The sequence below is a fragment of the Heterocephalus glaber genome, unplaced genomic scaffold (assembly GCF_053883595.1).
Source record: "Heterocephalus glaber isolate CG9 unplaced genomic scaffold, H.glaber_assembly_v1.0 deba00000676, whole genome shotgun sequence".
In the NCBI taxonomy this organism is placed as follows: Eukaryota; Metazoa; Chordata; class Mammalia; order Rodentia; family Bathyergidae; genus Heterocephalus; species Heterocephalus glaber.
Window position 1 is genome coordinate 9,156,191 of NW_028258156.1, and position 23,093 is coordinate 9,179,283.

At 41.4% G+C, this 23,093-nt stretch overlaps 1 long non-coding RNA gene across 1 annotated transcript in view; it reads left to right on the top strand.

Annotated features, from left to right (window-relative positions):
• Positions 1-22,916, top strand: part of LOC147829249 (uncharacterized) — a 209,666-nt gene extending 186,750 nt beyond the window's left edge. The window contains exons 11-12 of the long non-coding RNA XR_015449357.1: positions 17,769-17,856; positions 19,153-22,916. This is a non-coding gene — a long non-coding RNA (uncharacterized LOC147829249). The remainder of the gene's footprint in view (positions 1-17,768; positions 17,857-19,152) is intronic.
• The last annotated feature ends 177 nt before the right edge of the window (positions 22,917-23,093 follow it).

Sequence of the window (23,093 nt, forward strand, 5' to 3'; positions counted from 1 at the left end):
GCATCTATGACCTGGAGAGTCCTTTACTAAGGCACCATAACTATTTCAAAGCCACCACTTAACAGTGTTTTTAAAGAAACTTTCTAGTGAGGCTGCCTTTGTACTTTTTGTCCTGCTGGGGGTAGAAATTGGGCTGTAAATTGAGTACCTTGAAGGAGAGAGGGGATTTTAGCCAAAAGTCCTAACAGTGCTAAATACTGTGAAGAAGTGGTTACTTGCCTGGGTTAAAATGAGCTTATTTAAGAATAAAAAGTATTTATTAGGGACTATAGGTGATTTTTAATATTACACAGATGAATGGAAACTGTGAAACTGGGTCTTTATCCAATTGTTCATAAACAATACTTTATGAAGAATTTAGCACCAACACCTTCAAATTATTCTAATTATTTTTAGAAAAAAATAAAAGAGGAGGGGAGGAGAGAATGCATGTATTGGTATATGCTATTTTTTTTAGCAGACACAGCATCATTTAAATAGTAAGTGCTTAATGAGGAAGGTGAGAGTAAGCTAAAGGAGAATAGAGTACATATGCTTTATGTTCCTTAAGGCTTACAACTTAATTCTGTATATAAATGAAACACAATTTATATAATGCTTTAGTTTATATCTAATTCCTGATATGCCCATTCATTTTTACATTTGACAAACAGTCAAATGAGCTCCCACAACTCTTATTAGATTTACATTGCTTTGTCTAATTCACTTTGCCTCATGAAATTAGATGAACTATTAAATACCACACTCTGTTATCGACCATTAAAATTAATTGATTTTTCATGTCACTTTAGGACTAATGAATTGTCTAGAGATGGTCTCATAAACTACATAGCATAGTGGGAAGGCCATTTTATTCCCCATCATTTCTAGTAAGGTTGAGCAGGGCTATGATTTTGCTGGATTTTCTCTCAGCAAAAATCTCAAAAATGTCATTATTCCAACACCATTATTTTTATTGCTTTACAATCATGTCTGCATATGATGCGGCTGTATTCAATAATTATACTCCATAGATAAAAGCCACATTTATGAGAAAGGTTTTGAAGATGTGAAGGATGTTTAACATTGCCTTGGGAGAGGTTCCTCTGTCACATAAGGATATTTCCAGGTACAGTATGTTGCTGCCATCAGGATAATATAATTTGAATAGACATGCTATTAAAAAGAAATAAAATACTACCAAATAGTAATGGTCACAAAGGTAAATATGGGTAGCATTTTGTGTTTCTTGGGAAAAAAATCTGATTTGACATTCTGGTTCAAAGATTACACAGCTATTATCATGATAACAGTATTAGCTCACGTTATTGAAAATTTATTATTTGCCAAGCACTGTGCCAAACATTTTCAACAAGCATTGTTTTATTTAATTGGCAAAATGCTCCACTGAAATAGGGTTTCCTTTTACCCTTATTTTACAGGTGGGGAAACTGAGACATAAGGAGACTAAGCAACTTTCCTAATTTCACATAACTAAGAACAAAGGAACTGAGATGTAAACCAGGCAGGCTTACTCGAAAGTCAAACTCCTGCTATACCCTGCTGCCTTCTTGATAAGCATAATCAATTGTTCACCATTTTTATCTTTCAAATGTTTACTTAAAAAGAATCCTGGGGCAGGGTATGTAGCTCAGTGGCACTGCACCAGCCTGGCAAGCACAAGGTCCTGAGTTCAATCCTGGGTACCAAGGTACCAAACAAACAAAAAAACAAAAAACCCCAACAACACAAAACTTTCTGGGCCTGGCTTTTAGCTCAGTGGCATTGAACCTGCCTTGAAAGCACAAGGTCTTAAGTTTAATCCCCAGTACCAAAAACCAAAAGAACCCTGGGCTTTGATTGTAGCTCAGTGGTTAAGCACATCATTTGCAAGCATCTGGGTTCAATCCTCCACAACAATAATATTTCCACTTACAAACAATTGGCTTATTCAAGGAAAAAGTCATTGTTTAAAAAATATCTTCCAATATCAATAAAATTGCCTCATGTAAATTTTGACAAATGAGTAAAGCTATAGATTTAATGGTATTCCCCCTTCATTCCGAAGACCTTCAAAGTGAGTAGGAGGCGCCTTATATATCTGTAAGAAATGTTGAAAGGTGAGTGAAAAGATGGCCCAATAGGCGCCCACGAGCTCTCAGCGTCTGTGCAGAGAGGCTTCCAGTTGCTGGCCCATCCCGGCTCCTTCGACTCCAATGCCTTTGCGCTTCTCCTCCGGGGGGCTTTCCAGAGCCTGCTGGACGCCCAGGAGGACGAGGCTGTGCTAGATACCTGGCTATAAAGAATTTATTATTACAGGCATCACTGTCAATGAATTTATTTTAGATCACCCAGACTTGAAACATATCGACCCAGTGGTTTTAAAACATTGTCATGCAGCAGCTGCAACTTACATACTGGAGGCAGGAAAGCACAGAGCTGACAAGTCAACTCTGAGCACCTATCTAGAAGACTGTAAATTTGACCCAGAGCAAATAGAACTGTTTTGCACAGAATATCAGAATAATGAGAATTCCCTAGAAATCCTACTGTGAAGTATAGGCAGATCTCTCCCTCATATAACTGATGTTTCTTGGCGCTTGGAATATCAGATAAAGACCAATCAACTTAATAAGATGTACAGACCTGCATATTTGGTGACCTTTAATGTAGAGAACACTGATTCCCAGTCCTACCCAGAGATTAGTTTTAGCTGCAACATGGAGCAATTACAGAACTTAGTAGGGAAACTTAAAGATGCTTCAAAAAGCCTGGAGAGAGCAACTCAGTTGTAAGCTGGAGAAGTTAAGGATCCTCCCGAATCTAGAGGAAAACCAAAAATGCCTTGAATCGTCATTGGTGCGACCTGGATGTCCTCATTTTCAGTAGAAAAAAAAGTTTCCTCTTGAATTTGCCATTAATTGACTTTTTTTCTTTTACATATGTGAAAGAGTTGAGAATTCTGTGCATTTGACCCATCTTTGGTATTACCTGTACATCTCCTATTTTGATCTTTTTCAAGTTTTATGAAAAGAAATTTACACCCTGAATAAATAAGGTGTTGTTCCCATAAAAAAAAAAAAAGATGGCCCAATAGCATCCTGGACTGAATGGGGATCGCATGTCCTGGTTTGCTTGAGCCTGTCCTAAAACAATTATTGAAAGCATATCTTTATATTTGCAATATTCTCACTGCTTGGATACATTATTGACTTATCTTAATTTTAAAGGAGAGGTTATTCTATTTATTAGTAACCTCAGCTGTAAGTCACCTCTACCAATCTCAGGAGTTGGAAAAGGCTTGAGTAGGCTTTAAATATTTCAATATGTTGGATCATCAGGAAGAGTAGATGAGCTGGGTGTGGTGGCATCTGCCTCTAATCCTAGAGTTTGGGAAGCTGAGGAGGGAGAATTGTTTGAATCTACAAGTTTGAGCCCAGCTAGGTCATATAAGAAAACTCTTCTCAAAAACTGAAAAAGGAGGAGGAGGAGGAGGAGGAGGAGGAGGAGGAGGAAGAGGAGGAGGAGGAAGGGGAAGAAGAACAAGAAGGGGAAGGGGAAGAAGGAAAAGGAGAAAGAGGAGGGAGAGGAGGGGGGAGGAGGAAGAGGAGGAGGAGGAAAAGGAGGAAGCTATTATGCCTTGCCCCTTTCTAGTAATTCCTCTTGTCATCTTGTCATTGTGATGGTCTTTTTGATGTATCGACTTGTCCAGGCTACAGTCTCCAGTTTTTCAATTAAACACTCACTTGGTTGTTGCTGTGAGGTGTTTTGTAGATGTAATTCAAATCTATAATTACTTGACATTTTTATTTTTTCTTCTGAAGGTAGAGATTGAACCCAGGGCCCTGTAATGCCAACCACAGCACACACCCTATCACTGAGTCGCAATCCTAGCAAACAGTTCACTTAGATAATCTTGTTAGCATAGCTCAATCACTTCAAAGGGTATAAAAGCAAAGCTGAGGCTTCCCTAAAGAAGAAGGAACCTGTTGGCAACAGCTTTCACCTTTGCCAGTAAGGTCCAGCCTGTCCTTCTAAACCACCTGCCCTACAGATTTTAGATTTGCCTAGCCAGCCTCCACAATTGCATAACCCAGTTCCTTACAATCAGTCTCTTCTTATCTTCTACTGGATCTGCTTCTTTCATTGAACCTTAGCTGATGGAGTCATTAATAGCTGATAATCTTGTCTCAATACTTCCCAAGCTACCCCAGGCCCTTTTAAGTTTATGCCTACAGAATGCCAATGTCCCTCTGCCTTCTCTCTCTTTAGCCTGCGATCAAAAGCATACTGATACCCCTAGAACACTACCCTCTTAATTTGTATCTAATCTTTACTAAGGGCTAATATGCCCTGTACACTCTGCTAGACACAAGAATAAAAAATGAGCAAAGCATAGTGTTTTCTAGGATCTCATTACTCTGTCATTCCCTAGCACAAAACTTTCAATGTCTCCTTCATCTCAATAAAGATGTGGAAAACTATTCTGCCCAGGAAAGCAAGCCCCATTTGTCTCATAGAACTCACATCCACAAACACTATGCATGAGCCTGGCTGCTCTCTTCTGGCCTCCACCCCAGAGAGCTTATATCTGGGGTGTGTGTGTGTGTGTGTGTGTGTGTGTGTGTGTGTCCCCATTTTTTAGCTGAAGTTTTGCTGTAGGGAACAAAAAGTGTTTATTTTTTTAAAAAGTGCCTGAGGATAGGGATGTAGCTCAATGGTAGAGCACGTACTTAGCATATACAAGATCAAAAGTTCCACACTGGGGGCTGAGGATTTAGCTCAGTGGTGCCGCTGCCTGCCTCGCAAGCGCAAGGTCCCAAGTTCGATCCCTGGTACCAAAAAAAAAAAAAGTTCCACACCCTACACCAAAAAATAAATAAGAAAAAATGAGATACAGAGAGTTATGAAATTACTGGAAAAGGTAAACATATGGCCTCTCTCTGGGCTTGCAGAAATCACACATCCAAATTGGCCCATTCTGGAAACTGCCTGCTTTGCCACAACAAAGGCTCTGGGACCCACTGAATTTAATTGGAACTTTGATCAGAGCATCAGAAATCTGTTGTTTGCTGCCATAACACATCTACTTTTAGTTCCATAAAAGTCATGGTTAGGCCACAAGAAATTGCTACAGAAAGCCAATATCTCCATGACACTTGCCAGCAGAAAACTGGTGAAGCAAGAAATATTTTCCCCTTCACTCTGCCTTCCAAGCCTCTGGTGAATATGTCTAATTGACATTCAGTAACTTTAGCTGCAAGGGATTCTGAGAAAAAGACATTTAGTACAAAAAAGCCGAGTGGAAGGAAGTTGAGATGGATGAGTGCTATCCCACACTGTCCATCATGACTGTTTCTATTCATCCTGGAAAGCTTTTGTGTGTGTCTTACTCAGATAAAAAATATTTGTGTTAATAAGAAGTCTTATTGTTCTTCCTACTTAGGGTAATTATGAGCACACACAGGTGTTTCATATATACTGTCAGCACACTGTATCCATGGATTTAACCAACCATGAATCAAAAAAAATTTTTTTAATTGCATCTGTACTGAAAATGCCATATCATTATTGGCTAAAATTACCTTTATTTATAATAACATTTATATTAGTTGTAAGTAATCTAGAGGTGATTTAAACTAGATTGGAGGATGTGCATAGATTATATGCTATACCATTATGTGTAAGGAACTTCAGCATCTGGAAATTTTGGTATCCACGACAGTGAGGGGGTATCCTAGAGCCAATACCTCATGGATACTAAGGACTGTATATGTTGAATGAATGAACCAAGCAAATTTATAATTATTTATTTATTCTAATGAATTGACTTGTCATAAGTAAAAAATTTGCAAATAATTATAGAAACTACATCCCACACAGTTCCAGTACAATGCTTCAGGTGGAAGGTATTTGATAAATGTTAATTGGATGGATGAGTACTTTGCTGTCAGAGAGTAGGATCTGCTATTCATCCCTAAGTAGACCAGCATAATCAACGTTATGGTTCTCTGGGACACTAAGCCATTGGACTGGAACATAATATTTACCTTTTCATATTATAAAAACTCATACTAAATATTTTTCTTTATATATTTGATCACCTAGGAATTATTTTAATTTGCTACCTTCTCCTGACACTCACTCTATCACAGGTTTTTTCATCCATGGCACTAATAACATTCTGTCCTGGATAATTCTTTGTTGTGGGAGGCTTTCCTGTGTATTGTGTTTAGCAGCATCCTTGCCTTCTCCCCACTATGGCCCAGTAATGATGCCCCATCTCCAATTTACTATAACAAACTATCTGTAGGTCTGGAGCTTAGTAGTAGAGCACTTGCCTAGTAAGCCCAAGGCCCTGAGTTTGATATCCAGCACTTCAAAAAACAACAAACAAAACAAAACAAACTAATTAATAAATGTGTCTAAACATTGCCAAATGTGACTTGGTGGAAAAATCTTCCACTGATTGAGAATCATAACTCCTCAAAGTTAAATTTTTTTGGTGATCAACAAGCTGCTACTAGAAATTACAACAATGGAGGATATATCTTCACAGGATCAGAGAAAATCACTACAACCTTCATTTTGTGATATAAAACACAGCATGCTTACTTAAATCAACTTGAGTTTAAAGTGATTGTAGATATTAATTTGTCCATTATTTGAGAGAGATAAATCTCAAATGGTCGACACCCAGCCCAACCTTCATTTTTCTGCTTTAGAAACTCTCTCTATACAACTTTCTGTATATATTTCTATAGATCATAATATTTAGGTTTTACATATCAGTATTTCACTAAAGCTTTACTGAGCTGCTTCATTTTATGCTGTGCTAACTCAGTGACATGTATAAGTTGATCTCTCAGGCTTAGAAGGAAGGCGACATGAAGATGGTAGGAGCATCATCTTGTTTTACAGTAGAAGACAGAGTTGTTCAAGTTGCATCTTTGTTGCTTTTTCTTCTCCAGCTCTGTCACTGCAGCTGCAGCAAAGGTCCAGTGTGCCAGGGCTTTTGACAGACCCTTAATGGATCAGGTTGTTCCAGCAAGGTTTCATCCAATGGCACTTGTGGCAGTGTCCCTAATGGCACATGGGGAAACTCAACATGGTTGATGGTTTTGTGAGGCTGTTTTGGTGGCTCCCGACGAACAAATCCTCCAGTTTATTGTCTTGTACATTTGGCCCAATCCCAATCCTTGGTGCTTTAGGTTTCTGATACAGGGAGGCCCCAAATACTGAAACTTTGTATCTTCCTTTTAAAATATGTGCTTCTCTGTTGGTTAGAAAATGTCCTTAGGTGGTTTTTTTCAATCCTTTCTCAAATATACATCATATGAGTACAAGGAATCTGTATTTTTCAATCCAGCTGATGCTAAACTGGGCTAAGCAGCACACATATTCCACAGTTTGGACATGAAAGTATAGTCTTGGCAAAGTGAGGACAGAATAAACCAGACGCAAAGCAGGTCATATCCTACAGGCCACCAGGAACCTTCTCTAATGACCCACTACTTCCTTTGCAGCACAGACGGAAGCAAGAAGTTTTTTCCTGCTTGTGCCCTGAGCTACTTGAAACAATCATGACTTTCTAGATGCCCCAGGATGGACAAACATTTTGTAAGCCCATGATCTCTGCAATAATGCCTACATTCTCCAGAGCTGGCATGCATGGGGAGCAGCCTGTTCTATGATGCTAAATACAACTAACTAACCCAGAGCATGTGCTAATCAGGTAGAACAGTCTATCCAAGGGAGTTCCTGCCAAAACTGGGTATGAGAGCAGAGCTCAGGGTAGGCTAAGCCAACTCTCAAGCATTTCTGTCCCCATTCATCGTTAGCAAAGCCAATTGTGGTTCCCCAGTAGACTGTATTGCTCACTGCCTGGGAGAATCCAAGAGGTGAAAATGTTGTTAACTCATCCAGTTATCTAAAGTAACTGTGAAACTAAGCCTGGATCCCTAGAGAGATGAAGCTGTAGATTAATAAAATTACACATGCACCTGACACCTATTGACTTGTGCCTTTAGGGCCTCAACTGAACCTGATTCAGAAAGAGTTCCATATCGACACAGTGCTGCATTCATACAATAAGAAGAACTCAGTTTAGAAATGTCTTTGTAAACTCATGAGATCTGTGACTCCTCCAATTACTTTGCCAAGAAGCAAACAAACAAGCAAGCAAAAATTGGTTGTTTTTAAAAATAAATTTTATTTTATTTTATCCCTTTCCCCCCTTCAAGCCCTCTCCCCTCCCTATGTACAAAAGCTTTGTTTCCATTTTTCCTTCTATTTTCACATCCCTCCCTTCCTCTCTCCCTCCCTCCTCCCTTGTCCCCCTTTCCATTTGGACACTTTCTTCCCATCTCCCAACATCCACTATGTATTTCAGTCCTTATTTCCAATGTAAGTGCCTAAAAAGAGCCAATGTTTTGAGTTTTTACTGTGGAACAGGTTAGGTTTTAAGACCTTTACTCCCCACAACTTTGCAATGTATACACTGTTATCATTTCAATTTTTAAAGATCATTTTCTTTATTAGTACATGTTTGTAGTATACAATGTTTACATTCCTTGTGTGGAGTTAGTACATGTATATAACACATTTTAATTCCCTTTTTTATCCCTTTCTCCTCCTTTCCCTCCTCCTCCTTCCACCTCTTGATTTCCTTCCCATTTGAGAAAGATCTATCTCCCTACTTCCTATTACCTGTCTTTTATTTTGCTTTTTATTTATACTTTGGGTTTTTCATGTAAAAGACATGATATTTAATTTTGTGCATCTTATTTACTTCATTTAATACTATGGTCTCAAGGTGCATCCATTTTCCTACAAATGACTCAAGTTTCTTTATTGCAGAGTTGTACTCTAATGTTTATAAGCACCACACTTTCTTTATTCATTCATATGTTGATGGACATATAGGCTGCTTCCATGATTTAGCTATTATAATCGTGCTGCCATAATTGGTATGCATGTATCATTGTAATATGGTGGATTTAACTCTTTTGGGAAGATACCTAGAAGGGGAATGGCTGGGTCAAATGGAATTTCTAGTTTCAAGTTTTTGAGAAATCTCTGTACTGATTTCCATAGTGGTACTAGTTTACATTCCCACCATTGGTGTGGAAGGGGTCCCCCTGCTCCCCACACAGCCTCTTCAGCATTTGTTATTATTTGCTTTCTTGATGATAGCCACCATTCTTGCTAGAGTAAGATGTAACCTCAGTGTTGTTTTAATTTGTATTTTTCTAATGGCCAAAGATGTTGAGCATTTCTTCATGTATTTATTGGTCATTTGTACTTCTGTGATGTGTCTATTCATCTCACTTGACCACCTTTGATTGGGTCTTTTATTTTAGGGGCCCCTTTTTTAGTTCTTTACATATTCTAGATATTAGTCTTCATTCTGATTTTACAGGTACAGAAACTGATGTTCTAGGAGTAACCTAGGATCCCTTGGCATTGTGGCTCCAGAGCCAGCAGTAGCCACCACTCTGTCATCTTCCAGCTAAGAGGACAGGCTTACTAGCTGGAAGAATTACGGTGGTGAGGCTGGGATGTTCATTAAATGTTTGAAGACTTTTTGAAAAGCCCAAATGTAGTCCTTTCATATAGCAGTAAATAGAATTTCTCAAGCACAGAACGCCTGTGTCCATGGAGTTGAGGTGTGAAGCAAGCTCCCTTGTTCTGTCTTGATTCATGCTGAACTGCTCTCCTTTCTTTTATGTAAGTTTGTTCCTGTGAAACTCTTTACCTGAGAACCTAATCTGCTCATTCTATGCCTGGGGAGCAGAGCTTTTGTTCCTGAAGCTCAGTCTTCCTCAGACTCCCTCCTCCAGAGAACCTGTTTATCAGGAAGTGGTGCAATAGCCCAGAAGGCTTATGTGATGCAGCTAGAAACTGAGAGTCCAGGAAGGAACCTTCTGTGGCTAAAAATGAAGAAGCTGAGGTAACAAGATGATAAAAATAGAACCATATGTGAAAAAAAGGAAGCTACCCAAACATAAACATACACATCTATCCATTTATTTTCCAATAATAAAAACAAAAATGGCCTTACACAGCCAGATGTATGAGTTTGCAGTGAGAACAAAGGCAGCTGTAAATATTCCAAGGAGCCAATAAAAAGTAGATGAAGAAGAAGAAGAAGGAGGAGGGAGAAAATGAGAAGTGGTTAGCTCTCCAGTGTAATGGGCTCCATAAAAGCTTTTATTGTTAAGGGAGTTTCTTTACTAAGAGCTATACGAAGAAAGCTGAATGAATGTGAAAAATTGCATGCAATAGCCTGAGCTGAAAGATGATTATCAACTTCTGAATCCTGTATTTTGGAGTGAGTCCGTGCTGCTATTAGAAGATTGCCATTGTAGTTAAAGAAAAGCTTGTTTGGTACTTTCCTCCCCCTCTCAGTAAACAGAAAGTCAATATAGGTTTCTCCTCTGTGCTAGTCCATTTATGTGAACAATTATTTTTAAAATGTAATCCAGTTTTAACAGTGTTTCTGAAAGTATAACTCTTGTGAACTTTTCCAGCAGAGTTCAGTACATACAACTGGCTAAACTAAGACCTGAGTTTTTTCCAGTTTGTACTGCTTCCCTCCCCCTCTGCCCTGCACCCTCTGCCCCATTCTTCAGCCATCTGTTTATTTTGCTGTTGGTTATTGAGAGGGTAGTGAGTTACATCTGAGGGATTGACCCATCTGCACTTTATCCATTCAAAGGCTAGCTAACTAGAATTGTAAAAAATGGAAAATAGAATTTTTTTTGAGTGTTTTGCTGTATTCCAGGGGAAAGACCCTGCTCTGTTGTTTTTTTGGATGGATGGAGGCAGTGAAATCGTCTAGAATGCTGATGTGGAGGGAGAGTGATAATTTAAGAGAGTTAATCACTGATATTTCTGAAGTTCTATTTGTTGCCATTAGTATATTCTGGGATGATAATTGTTCTATTATTGTTTTGAATTTATTCTGACTAGGAGCTATCTAAGATTCAGTGACATTTGTGGGACATGTAACAGTATGTGAACTCTGGAAAGTACAAATAAAATTAGGATTGAATTCGTTGATCAGATAGCAGGAAGATGGCTAGAGTACCTTTGGAACTTGTCCCAAACATTTCAAAACCATTTAAATATGTTCCACCTGGCAACTTTCTTTCCAGATTATACAATCAGCAGGCTCCATTTTAATAAGTGAGGCCTTGTCTTGACACAGCAGCTTGGCTTGAGGTCCCCATGTGGAACACTTGAGGACTCCCAGCCATCCCAGCACACATGTGAGCCTGGGCAAAGGAGAAGGCCAGAGCTCCAGGTTCATTAGCTTCAGGGAAGGTAAACCTTTACTCATGGCCTTATGAGGCATGAGCTTAGGGTAATAATAAAAACATTTTTAGAGTGTGATGGGGTAAGGTTGACCAATGGGTATGAACTTATAGACAGGAGTAAGAAGTTCTAGTATGCTATTTTATAATGAGGTGACTATAAATAATAATTATGATATTTCAAAAAGCCAGAAGAAAGGATTTTGAATGTTTTCCCCATAAACAGATGATAAATGTTTGAGATAGATATGTTTCACCTGGTTTAAACATTGTACAACATATAGATGTATGAAAACATTACATTGTACCCCACTAATATGTACAATTTTTGTTTTTATGTACCAATTAAAAGGAAATATAATAGTTAAGTTTTGAAGCCAGGCGTGGTGGTGCATGCCTATAATCTCAGCACTAAGGAGGTTGAGGCAAGAGGATCGCAGGGAGTTCAAGGCCAGACTGAACTACATAGCAAGACCCTGTCACAAACAAACACTCCCCAAGTCCCCCCAAAAGTAGTTTTGAACTACAAAAATAATTCATATACATGTTCCCATGTGGTTGAAAGCAGGTGGGAGGGAAAATCAATGGTAAAATCATTCATGCTGTTGATTTCCTGTGAAAAAAGGACACAACCAAGTATGTGATGGGGTCTACTATATAGGGAAGCAGATGGCAGGACTCCTGTTTACTGTGAGTCAGATCACTGGGAGGGAGACAGAGTGAGGGAGAAGAGCAGCAAGCAGTTCTGACTACATGGGCAGGATCTAGCAGGGAACACAGCTCCGCTTTTCCTCCCTCTCTTGAACTTCAGGAGAGCCTGGGTAACATGCCAAAGTCCATCATCCTGAAAAGTACTTTGTGTAAGCATTGTGACTACAATATAGGGGGGTGTGTAACACACATATATGTTTATATAGTATATGGGTGTAATATATATAATCATATATAAAAATATATACACATATATATACCCAAATACCTCATAGGTTTTTATGTATCCCATATATATATATTAATATTATATATATAATATTAATATATTTCCCTCCAACCTACAGCCTCCTGCATTCTAGGCAAACAGCGTCAGACATAGTTTGAAACTAAATTCACAGGACTTGCTAATGGATTGAATATGTGCTATGAAAAAAGAGAAGAGTGAAAAGATGTCTCATATGCGTCTGAGCAGTGGAAAGATGGACTTGCTATTTACTGACAAGAGAAATCTGGGAAGCATGACAGAGGTGTGGTGCATGGGAGTCTCGTTAAGTTAGATCTCTGAAAGGGAGTTGTCCAGTAGGCATTTGGATACACAGACATGAGTTTGGTAGGAAAGGCCAAGACAAAACGTTTTGATAGTTAACAGTGGTCTGTCTGGGGTAAAGGAAAGAGGCCCGGTGTGTGGTGTTTGCCAGTTTCTTCGGTGTAAATACCTCACCTGGCTTATTTCTAGTTGCCAGTGTGAAGTCACTATCATTGAATAGAGCTGGGAAGAAATGCAAATGATTGTGCATCCAGGGAAGGTGGCTCAGGCACAAACTATGCATTTGGAATATCCACTTGTTAATGGTTCCTAAAGCCACACCACTGGACATGGCACTTACTAAGTGGGGCGGACAAAGAGAAGAGATTCTAAAAAGATGCTCCAGTGGGAAGATGATGAGGAATGAAAAGGGGGAATAAGGAAGCATTTCAGGAAGGATGGGGTGGTCCTGTGTCAAAAGGTTCCGGGGGCCAAGTAAGACAGGACTGAAAAATAGACCACTGATTTGGCACTGTGGGGCTTTGTGACCTGACAGGAGCAGCTTCAGTGGCCTGGAAGAAACAAAAGCTTGAGAGGCTCAGAACCTCCCTCACCTTCCTTTCCAAATAGCAGCACCTGAGACAGGAGTGGCTCTGGCAGCCGAACCCTGTATTAGAATTTTGAAAACACACTTTGGGCTTTTGAATTAGAGTAGATTTCAGAATCACATGATGTCAAGACTGGAGAAAACTTTGAGAGATCTTTTGGCTCAGAGCCCCAGGAAGAAGAGAAAGGAAGGGACCAGTTTATATCCAATAATCCAGAAAGATGTTTTCAAGTCTTTGCAGATCTATGGTCCTAATTGCCTAGTGTTTCATATGACTCTGTGATGAAAATCAGGGCCTTTCATCTGGATTCACTAACCAACACTTCATTTTTTTTTTAACACTGCAGAAAATATTCAAAAATTTGGGTGGACATTGTCTTCTTAGGGTCAAAGCACAGGTTTCATTGTTTTCACTAGTAGTTCTCATTTTTCCACATTTTTTAGTACAATGGCAATGAGGGCTCCCTGGGGTATATATATACGACTTCCAGGTAAATATTATCTGTGTTTCTTTATTTTCAGGCTCTCTACTCCTAAGTAAACCTGTTGTTTATGGAATGTTGCCATAGTGATAAAACTAAGTTTTTCTTGGCACAGGTTGTTGCAGTCTCTCACCATTCATTCATTCACTCACTCATTCATTCAAAAACTAGCAAAGAGGTTGTGAGAAGGGGGGAAAAGGGGAAAAAGGTTTCCAGAGGGAAGACCAGCAAGTGCAAGTACAAGGAGACATCAAAGAACATCTCATGATTTAGATGCTAACTGGTTAAGTATGGCTTACAGGTACAGTGTATGGGGTTAGTGAGCTATGAAACTAAAAATATAGGCTGTGCTCAAAATCTCAGGCCTTAGAAGCAACATTCAAATGGTGGATTTTTATCTTTGAGGCTCAAAGAATTTTTAAAATCAAAGGAGAATCATGATCTGATTTGCTCTGAGACTTGTGACAGACAGGCCAATTTAAAAGAAGCAAGAAATGATCCTAAAACAATAGACGTGCAGGCTGGGTATGGTGGCACATACCTGTAATCCTGGATATCCAGGAGGCTGAGGCAGGATTGACATTAGAGGCCAGGATTGGCAATTTAGTGAGACCCTTTCTCAAAATGAAAAATAAAAAGGCTGGGGATGTAGCTCAGTGGTACAGTGCTTACTTAGCCTGTGTGATGCCCTGGGTTCAATTCCCAGTACCATGAAAACAAAAGAAGAGAAAAGAAAAGAATAGCAGTACAAACAAATAGGTAGGGACAGGAGAGATTTGTGAAATCTTGGAGGAAAATTGGGCTTGGTGTGGTCTGATAGAAAGAGGGAGGGACATGGATTTGGAATAACTACTGAAACCCTCTTAGATTTGACTGTGATACACTTGGGGTTGTGCAGGCTCAATCTCAGTCCAGCTCCCTGGGGCTCCCCAGCAGGGGACCCCCAACCTCACATTCCTTTAGTTGCTGAGTCTATTTAGGCTGGTAGCACAGAACACCACATGCTGGGTGGCTTATAGACAACAGAAACTTATTTCTCAAGTTCTGGGGTCTGGGAAAGTCCAAGATCAAGACCCAGGCAGAATGGGTGTGTGGTGAGGGCTTGCCTCCTTGTTCGTGGGTGGCTATCTTCTTGCTGGGTCCTTACCTGGTGAAAGGGAGCTTGTGGGGCCTCGTTTTTAAAGCCACTAATTTTGTCATGAAGAGGCTCTACTCCAGATACCATCACACTGGGGATTAGGTTTTAACATTTGTATTTGGGGAAACACAAACATTCAAAGGACAGTGGTCACTACCCAGTCCCTTGCAAAACAGTTCTTCACTGTTTTCTTGTTAGGTCTTGAGTATAACCATGCAGCTTCTGTTCAAACATTATTATCTCCCTGAGCTCTTTTGCCTTGATTGTGCCTGAGAAGATGCCTCTGACTTAAAAAATCTGGTGTCTTGGTTACTTTCTTGTCACTGAGACACAATACCCAACACCCACAAGTTAAAGGAGGAAAGGTTTATTTTGGCTCACAGTTTGCAGAAATTTCAGTCCATAGTCAGCTGACTGCAAGGCAGGGCAGCATGGCAGAGAGCAAACAGCCCATGGCGTGGTATTGGGAATGTGTAAAGAAAGAGATCAAGAGGGGAGGAGATACATATACCCTTCCAGGCCACGCCCCCAATGACCCAACTCACTGATGAGTATCATGCATCCATGATCTAATAGTCACCTCCCCAAAGGCCCACCTATGAGCACATGAGGCCTTGGAGGGTCATCTCCATATAAACCATAACAACTGTTTGTTTCCCTGTTCCTTGTTCTTGCCTGCAACCATGTCCTGCATGTTCGTTCCATCACTAATTCTCTTTGCAGTCCTCTCCTGGGACCTGCTCATTCTTCTTGGCTCCTCTTTGCCTACCTGAAGCTCTTCAGGATTCTCATATTTTGCTGTTGCTGGTGCCCACTTCATTCAGCCCCTACTCTGGTGGCTTCACTATCTCTATTTCCTAAGGTCACACTCGTCTCTCCCTTCTCCAGTGCTTGGGCTATTCACCTGTCCCAGGATGCCCCTTCCCCCTGGGCCTTTCAGACACCTCAAACATGTGTAAAGATCACAGAGATGTCTGTGACATATTTCTGATATTTTAAAAGGCTGATAAAATCATTTGTTCATCCTGATAAGTCAGCACTGGCTAAATTAAATATTATTATTTGAAAAAAGTCTGGCTATCTCATGGTACTCCCAATGCAGGTGTTTAGATAATGTCTTTGACTAGTTAAAAATGGGGAAAATTAGTCATTTAAACATAGTTTATTTCTTTATTTGGTACCGGGGATCAAACTCAGGACCTTGCGCTTGCAAGGCAGGCAGCAGCTCCACTGAGCTAAATCTCCAGCTCTTATTTTTTAATGCAACTTTTAATTTTGGCGCAATTGTAGATTCACATGCAGTTGTAAAAATATAATGAAAAGACATGGACACTCTTACTCAGTTACCCCCAGTGGTGACACCTGAGTATCATAGCACAGACAGGATATTGGGACCAATGCAGGCGAGAAAGGAGAAGTTCCCTCGCCTCAGGGCTTGGTGTCGGGAAGGTATCTTTAGTGCAGGATGATGGTAGACATTCTTTATCTCTACTGATCTTCCATTGACACCACTCCAGGGGGTCAGCGAGGGGTGGCTGTCACTGCTGGGCGAACTGGAGGTCTATGTTCTCTATGGGAGCTTCTGGTGAGGGTGAGTGGGTGGGAGGCATGTTCTGGGCCAGGAGGGATGAGTGAGTTTCAGCTTCCACTTGGCCTTCCAGACATCCTTCCTTCCAGTGGGACTGTGGGCACCTAGTGACAGCTACCAGGGTACGGGTCTAGGCTTTTGCTGGCAGGAGTAGGGCTATATTTTTTATGGCATTTAGCTGGAGTACTTTGTGTTTAAGCATTTTTGACTTGATAAGTTATTTCTCTCTTAGTGCTTTATGAGAAAGAAGAAGCTCTGTGTTCACTGTTGTTTTCAGGAGGCTGGATCCTTTGCTCCTCCTTCCAAGGAGGCTGGATCCTCGGGGAACAAAAAGAACACATAGAGAGCAACTATCTCCGCTGTTCCCAGGTCCCCAGCTCATCGACCTTCTTCTCTCCTCTCAGAGTCTTTACAGGGTTTTTAAATATCAAATGTCTTGGTTTTTAAATTTTACTTACAGGGAAGGAAAAGAAAAGAACACCTATTTCATCTTTCCAGAAAGAGAAGGCTCCAGTACAGTTTTGCTTTTAAATAGAGAAGTTATTTTTTAAGTGAGATACAGGATCCTTACCAGTGGATCTTGGAAACCATTTAATTCATTCTCTCAGTTCATTGTTACTATATTTACATTTTGTTGCCTCCTCACATTTCCTTACACTGTTTGATTTTAATTTTTCTTTTAAAATGTCTCCTTGTTTGACCTTCTCCCCAGAACGAAAGAGGTCATCAGTCCTTCAAGAGTTCTTGTCAAACAAGACAAATTAAATCCCACGACAAGCACTGTGGTGACTCTGAGATCACAGTAGATCTCAGGCTTGGGCTTGACTTTCTGAGAGTTCTGACTGCAAGAAGGAGCCTTTGTTGTGCCCCCTTCTGCTGGACAGTGACATGAGATCTCTGCCCTGATCTTCAGAGCACAGGCTGTTTCCAGGCAGAGGTGGGTGACATTTTCACTAGGCCTCTGTAGCCACAGCCTTTGCTGCTGAGGAGCTCAGGACAGCTGGAGTGGGAATGTAGGTGGAATTAATATTGTGGATAAAGAAAGAGGAAAAGGAAAGGCTTTTGAGTTTACCAGGCAGTTGTGATTTATTTTTTAAAATAAAGTTAATGAGGTTATGGCAGTTCTGATTCTGTATCTTTTTTTGAAGCAGGAAGAACGTCCTGTCTGGGCACTGTTGTAGGCTGCTGAATGGTGAGAAGCTGGGTGCTTAGTGAAGGAGTAGAATAGATGCAGGAAGGTGAAGGTCCTGCTCTGCTGTCGCAATGAGCCCAGGACGATGCTGCTGTTGGGGCAGCTAAGGTCCAGAGTGACGCCCCCAGGGCACCATGCTGCCCTCTGCCCCAGGGACTCTGCACACTGACAGTGGGCATGGAAGAGATTGACAACGCCCTCTCCTTTCTCTTCTTCCTCTCTAGCTGACCCTGAGCCAGATTCAGGCACTGGAGAGAGAATGCATCCACCTTTTGGGAGAGAATTGGAATTACAGAACTACCTTATTTTACGGTAAGTGTTGCTTGTTTTAGAGAAATGGACCCCCCAGAGCAGGGGCTCTTTGGTTTAAATCACTTACAAAGCCACAAGGGCAGACTCCAGGCTCTATCCGGGGAAGTGAAGTCAGTGTGCCACTGCTGCCAACTCCTGCCCCGATCCTTACATGGGGACACTTCTCACCCTGAATTTTGAACCACGTGGCCACAGAAAGGAGAATAGCACTGAACGCCACTTTCTCTTTGACGAGATGAGTATCAGCCGTGGGCACTGGAAGCTGGCTCAGCCTTAGCTTGGGGTTTGTGTGTTGGGAGGAGAAAAGACAGGGAATCTCAGCCTAGCCTCAGCGTGGTGAGGACAGGGAAAGGACATGTTGCCCTATGGGACTGTGGTGGCCTGGGAGACCCGGCTTCCAATGGCCACTGAGAGGGGACTGAAGAGATGAACAACTTCCCTGAGGCTTATGCTGATTGATATGCTTCATTGTGCTCTAAAGATTAGAGAAATAAGAGAAATACAGCTTGGTAATTAGTAAACAGTCAGGAAACCTTGAAAACATATGACAGGTAAGTAGATTTATTAAAAGCAGTTGTGGCATGCCCATTTTTCAGAGTTCAGTGTTTCATCAGCAGAATATAAAATAAAAAAATCCAAGATTTATTTTCACATTTCTCATGCTTGGCTAAAATGAGAATACTGCATAACCAAGCAGCTTCCTATCTGCTTAATCATGGGAATGCATTTCCTGAAATAGCTACAGAGCACATTTCACTTCTCCCTCACCAAATTGCCCCAAGTTCAGAGTCAATATCAAAACACAAAGCAACGTGCAAAAGCTAGGGGTTCAAATGAGAAATTTGAACACAGTCCCAGGTAAAATATTCAAGTAAATTTATTTTCTAATGCTTCATAAGTTTTCTCTGAATTTTCTCCTCTAACACTCTGCTTTCTTCTGCCCTCAGAGACAGGAAAAAAAAATTATATGCTCACTTATACTCAGGTGTAAATGACTGGTACATTAAATGTATTCTTTCTCCTGCAAGCCTTGCCATGTGGTCAAAGTTCCAGAAAATGAGTCAAATGGAAAAAGATGCAAAGTACCAAATTAAAAAGTCCATGAACTGGTGGGTGGAATAATTTGGAGGGGCTAAAATCACCCCTTCTTCCTTCTTTTGTCAATCACTTTAATCATTTTGGCTCTCTTCTCATTGATTTTGTCTTGCAGCTCATTTCCAAAACACAACTCCATGGATAAGGGCTGCTCTCCACTCCTTGAAGCAAATGACTTTCCTTTTCCACCTTTCTCTGTAGGAAAATGAGAGCTTCGCAGATAAAACAAAGACACCAGTGACAACAAAATTTTAACCGAGTGACAACTTGAATGGAACTGCTAAACAATACCGAGAGGGACAATTCTGAGGCACCTGAGGTTGCGCAGGCGCAGGTGGGGAGGTGAGGGCTTCACTCACCTCGCAGGCCTCCATAGGGTCACTTGTTGAGCTGCAGGGAATAAGTCCTGATTGGGTTTGGCTGCTGTAAGCTTTTCAGCTTTTAATTATGGTGTTTAGAAGACAATGGAGACAGCTTAAAATAATAAGAATGCTGCTAAAAGGAGCCTGATTGCTGCGTGGTACAAAGAGGAACATTGGCGCTCTGTGTACAGTACACATTTAACCTGTCAGCAAACAGTGGCTTCCAGGTACCATGCAAAAGGATGCATTTAGAAAATGTCACATGAATGATGAGGTTTTTAGTTTGGCTTTCAAAATGAGCTGCTTAAGTTATAATACTAGCTTAATACAAATTAGAGTTTATCCTTCTGAAACCACTTGCAATTTGCCTCTGTTGGGCCGCAGGTCATTATGAGGCAGTTAAAGGTTCCTGGAACATAATGTGATTCAGGCCCACATTCCTGTTGCCATGTTCGGTTCAGCTGGAAATGAGAATTACAGTGAGAACACTGCCTGGTCTTTGACCCTTTGCACGAGCTTTTTAAAAGCAGGGTTTATCCAGAACACTAACCTTAGACATTCAGTACCACCTAATAGCAGCTGTGGTAAGACTCTGAAGCAAATTGTGAACTGGTGAAAAATGTCTCATTCCAAGTTTAAGAACAGTGGGCACTTACCTTCCGGTTTCTTTCCTTAACAGGCAGAAAAATTTGCTTGTGAAAGGGACGATATTCAAATGTTAAAAAGGATCTTTCTTTGTTCCCTGCCACAAATGTAATCAGGCAACACAAAAGACAGTTGTTTTACAATATCTTGGCTGAAACTGATTGGGGACAGATAATAACAATAATATCAACACATCAAGTACACTTAATATGCCAACTTCAACATCCACCTCCTTGTTTAATCTTCACAACAGTTCTACTACTAAGACCCCCATTTTACAGATGAGGAAACTGAGCAGAGAGGTTCAGTAAGTCTAAGGTGACTGGCAGAGGAGAGATTCAGCTCCTGAGACCACGCTTTGAACTCCGCCTCTCAGGATGGGGAATGATCTGAGAGGCACATACCTGTACCTGGACCCTTGGGAGTGGATTTGGTACATAAAAAACACTTCTAAGACAAATCTATGACATAGGAGCTTCAGGGAAAAAAAAGTGGTCTTAAGCAAATAAGTCTTTTTTAAAAAAAGAAAGATCATTTAAAGTCAAGCTCAGAATACATGAGCTGTAATTAAAACAAGGATCAAAAATGAATCACAGTACCTAAGAAACTTTGGTTTCCCATCCCCTGTCCTGAGGCTGGGCAGAGGAGTCAACTGATGTGAGAAAATGTACTGGAGAAGTGGCGCCCCAGGCTTGGCAGCTGGCACAGTAAGCACTGAGGAGACCTCAGAGACCTTTCCTGGAGGCAGGTGAAAAAGAACAACCTGCCTGGCCAGTACTGGGCTAGAGCATGGGACTGGGGGTCCAGGGGAGCTCTAGAGGGTCTTGTGGATCCGGGGAGAGGGCTCAGGGACATCCTGTGGTTTGCTGGAAGTGGTGGGTTCCAGTCTCCCCTATGCTTGCATGGTCATTGGCTTGAGAATCTTGCCCTCTGCAAAGATTGGTGCTTCAGCACTGCTGAAATTCTGCTTGAAAATCAGGGGTGTGAGCATTAGAAGGAGCTAGCCAGGGTCCATGAGGTGTCCCTCTGTCACTTCTGCCCTTCGTGCTGTGCTACAGAGAAAAGCTGAGGGTAAGGAGAGCTGAAGTGCCCAAGTTGTCCTGTCCCTCCCTCACTGCTGTAAGGGGGGCATTGCAAGAAGACAGGTTTGAGGGAGGAAAGCAAATTTTATGGAGGAGAAATAACAAGGGATGGTGGAAGGTGAAATCAGAGGAATAATCTCGGGGGAAACATTTTTAGGAATAGTTATCTATGGACACATTTATACCTCCTACGAATTACCCCTACAAGACCGAGTCAGAGAAAGCCCTCCATTTTCCAGAGCCTCTTTTGTTGGGAGCAAGCAGCAGCATTCTAAAACAATGGGATGTTACCAGCTGGGAGTGTCTTCAGCTAGGTTCCAGGAAGCAGACTTCCAGATGGAATTCACAAGCAGGACATTTATAGGACAGTCTCTTAGGAACCGTACCTGAGGAAAAAACAGGAAGAGAACTGCAATATAGGAGCAACAAAGGCCTCAGCCAGTCCCACAGGGACCTCTGGCGAGAAGATGGCCCTTCATGTGACACCGCAAGTTGGGGCAAGAGCCCAAGCCTCACATGGTGAAGGCAGGAAGGAAGAAGTGGCTGGGAAGCAGGATGTTGAGTCAAACTCCCTCGCCCTTGATGGGCGGGGCCAGTCTAACCCTCCCTGTTGCCTGAGCTTCCAGCCACCTTCCCGTGGGGTCAGGATTCAGATCCAGACCTGGTGCCTCCCCTTCCACCATGTTGCTTCCCCTCCCTCACTCCGCCCTTGTCTCCCCAGACACCAGCTCCGTCCCTCACCGCTTGCTCCCAAATGCCCTGAGGTGAAGGAATAAGAGAGAAACAGAAATCATTTTCTTGTCATTATAAAAAGAGCCACCAAGTGAAATGTACAGCAGTTTTTATGCTCCCCAAGTCCACTAGACTTTGGATGCAGCTGCTGATAGGGAAGGGGCCTAATCTTGACAGAGGGCATCCTCTCTCTCTCTCTCTCTCTATCATGTATGCATGCTGTTTAAAAAATTCTTGAGACACAGTCTCACTAAGAAATTCAAGCTGGAGTTCACTACATAGCCTGGGCTGGCCTCAAATTCATGGTGATCCTCCTGCCTCGGCCTCCAGAGTGCTGGGAGTGCAGATGTGCACCACCACACTCCACAATAGATGCCATTCCTTTAAGCTGAGAACAAAACTTCATAGAGAGGTGTTTGGCCCAAAGCATCTTCATGCAATGCAGGCAGCAGCAAGAGGATGAGCCTGGGTCTGAAGCTCTGGGAGTGCTCTGGCTGGCATGCAGTATCCACCACAGTGAAACATCGCTGTCATCCCACCAAGAATGGGCACTTCATACCAGGAGGATGGAAGTATTCCATCAGAGGCAACAGGCTTTCAAACCCCGTGTCTCACACAATGGCCTGTTGTCCTAGGGACAAACATTAGTTCCCTTCTTCCCGCAACACCAGCATCGGATTTACCAGGGATTATGGAACCTAACAGCAGGATTCATACTTGTATATGCTTTTCTGCAAATCTTGTAAATAATCCACTTCCCACACCACGTCTAAGAAAACTATCTGTGACTAAACATCTACTTGGGATAAATAAAAGCTACATTACCACTGATATTTGTCCTGGAGAGGTGGGAGAGAAATGATAGCTGAAGAAAAGACTGAGGAGGTAATGTGATTGAAATGGTCAGTACGGGAACTTCTGAATTTGGAAATTTTGATGTTGTCTTTAGCGGTCAGTTTTTCTTTTTCCTTTTTTTTTTTGAACTCAGTATCTTCACACTGAGCTATCCCCTTTGCCCTCTCATCTGTCTGTCTGTCTGTCTGTCTGGAGATAGGGTTTTATTAAGTCACTAAGTTGCCAGGCTGGGCTCAAATTTGTGATCCTCCTGTTCAGTCTCCCAGACAGAGCTCTGGGGTTACAGACATAAGCCACCAGGCCTAGCTCATTTCTGATATTTAAAAAGCACTGAAATAAAAGCACATCATAACAATTTTTTTTTTTTTTTAACATCTGTAGCAATCCTGGAGATTGTAAAGTTTCTCAACACCTGACCCCTGAGTGTGAACTTTAGGCAAAACAACTGGCTCAGCCGTTCCTATCA